The sequence below is a fragment of the Sprattus sprattus genome, assembly GCF_963457725.1.
Source record: "Sprattus sprattus genome assembly, chromosome: 13".
In the NCBI taxonomy this organism is placed as follows: domain Eukaryota; kingdom Metazoa; phylum Chordata; class Actinopteri; order Clupeiformes; family Clupeidae; genus Sprattus; species Sprattus sprattus.
In genome coordinates this window covers 26,110,038-26,112,537 of record NC_137911.1, presented here as the reverse complement: position 1 = coordinate 26,112,537, position 2,500 = coordinate 26,110,038, and the positions used below count along the sequence as shown (strand labels likewise).

At 44.0% G+C, this 2,500-nt stretch overlaps 1 protein-coding gene across 1 annotated transcript in view; it reads left to right on the top strand.

Moving 5' to 3' along the window:
• Positions 1-2,500, top strand: part of ttc7b (tetratricopeptide repeat domain 7B) — a gene marked incomplete at its 3' end in the record, with an annotated part of 52,558 nt that overhangs the window by 36,232 nt on the left and 13,826 nt on the right. The gene's annotated exons all lie outside the window — the stretch shown is intronic.

The following is a 2,500-nucleotide window of genomic DNA, read 5'->3' as shown; positions in this document are numbered from 1 at the left end:
GTGTCTGTGTCTGTGTGTGTGTGTGTGTGTGTGTGTGTCTGTGTCTGTGTCTGTGTCTGTGTCTGTGTCTGTGTCTGTGTCTGTGTCTGTGTCTGTGTCTGTGTCTGTGTCTGTGTCTGTGTGTGTGTGTGTGTGTGTGTGTGTGTGTGCTGTTCAGCACAAAAAAAGGCCGGAGGGATGATGTCTGTCAGTCTCTGCGGAGAGACACTTCCTCTTTATATCGTCAGAGAGTTTTCACAAGGACACCAGTGTCATTGCTGTTGCTGCTGCTGTAGTCACTCCAGCTTTCGCACACACACGTTTGTCTCTGTGCGTGGACAGATGTGATGTCTGGTGTAGCTATCCAGAGTTGATGTATGCGTCTCTCAAAGTCCTACACCCTGGTCTTTGATCAACCTGCTGTCTCCAACATTTGTTGTAATTGTTATCACATTGGATTGACCTTTGCGATTATTGTTATTTTGTTGTTGTTGTTTAGTACCATGATTTCTGCCATTTCACAGAAACAGTTAGGTGTTTTAAATTGAAAGAAGATTATAAGAAGATGTATTTTTCCAGTGGGAGGTGTAGAGGCGAGTGTGTGATGATAATACTAACGTGGGAGGTGTATGAAGGAGTGTGTGCTGATAATACTAACATGGGAGGTGTATGAAGGAGTGTGTGCCGATAATACTAACGTGGGAGATGTATGAAGGAATGTGTGCTGATAATACTAACGTGGGAGGTGTATGAAGGAGTGTGTGCTGATAATACTAACGTGGGAGGTGTATGAAGGAGTGTGTGCTGATAATACTAACGTGGGAGGTGTATGAAGGAGTGTGTGCTGATAATACTATCGTGGGAGGTGTATGAAGGAGTGTGTGCTGATAATACTAACGTGGGAGGTGTATGAAGGAGTGTGTGCTGATAATACTAACATGGGAGATGTATGAAGGAGTGTGTGCTGATAATACTAACAGGGGAGATGTATGAAGGAGTGTGTGCTGATAATACTAACGTGGGAGATGTATGAAGGAGTGTGTGCTGATAATACTAACGTGAGAGGTGTATGAACGAGTGTGTGCTGATAATACTAACGTGGGAGATGTGTGGCCTAGTGTGTGCTGATAATACTAACGTGGGAGGTGTATGAAGGAGTGTGTGCTGATAATACTAACGTGCGAGGTGTATGAACGAGTGTGTGTGTGCTGATAATACTAACGTGGGAGGTGTATGAAGGAGTGTGTGCTGATAATACAAACGTGGGAGGTGTATGAAGGAGTGTGTGCTGATAATACTAACGTGGGAGGTGTATGAAGGAGTGTGTGCTGATAATACTAACGTGGGAGGTGTATCAAGGAGTGTGTGCTGATAATACTAACGTGGGAGGTGTATGAACGAGTGTGTGCTGATAATACTAACGTGGGAGATGTGTGGCCTAGTGTGTGCTGATAATACTAACGTGGGAGGTGTATGAAGGAGTGTGTGCTGATAATACTAACGTGCGAGGTGTATGAAGGAGTGTGTGTGTGCTGATAATACTAACGTGGGAGGTGTATGAAGGAGTGTGTGCTGATAATACAAACGTGGGAGGTGTATGAAGGAGTGTGTGCTGATAATACTAACGTGGGAGGTGTATGAAGGAGTGTGTGCTGATAATACTAACGTGGGAGGTGTATGAAGGAGTGTGTGCTGATAATACTAACGTGGGAGGTGTATGAAGGAGTGTGTGCTGATAATACTAACGTGGGAGGTGTATGAAGGAGTGTGTGCTGATAATACTAACGTGGGAGGTGTATGAAGGAGTGTGTGCTGATAATACTAACGTGGGAGGTGTATGAAGGAGTGTGTGCTGATAATACTAACATGAGAGGTGTATGAAGGAGTGTGTGCTGATAATACTAACATGAGAGGTGTATGAAGGAGTGTGTGCTGATAATACTAACATGAGAGGTGTATGAAGGAGTGTGTGCTGATAATACTAACGTGGGAGGTGTATGAAGGAGTGTGTGCTGATAATACTAACATGAGAGGTGTATGAAGGAGTGTGTGCTGATAATACTAACGTGGGAGGTGTATGAAGGAGTGTGTGCTGATAATACTAACGTGGGAGGTGTATGAAGGAGTGTGTGCTGATAATACTAACGTGGGAGGTGTATGAAGGAGTGTGTGCTGATAATACTAACGTGGGAGGTTTATGAAGGAGTGTGTGCTGATAATACTAACGTGGGAGGTGTATGAAGGAGTGTGTGCTGATAATACTAACATGGGAGGTGTATGAAGGAGTGTGTGCTGATAATACTAACGTGGGAGGTTTATGAAGGAGTGTGTGCTGATAATACTAACGTGGGAGATGTATGAAGGAGTGTGTGCTGATAATACTAACATGAGAGGTGTATGAAGGAGTGTGTGCTGATAATACTAACGTGGGAGATGTATGAAGGAGTGTGTGCTGATAATACTAACATGAGAGGTGTATGAAGGAGTGTGTGCTGATAATACTAACGTGGGAGGTGTATGA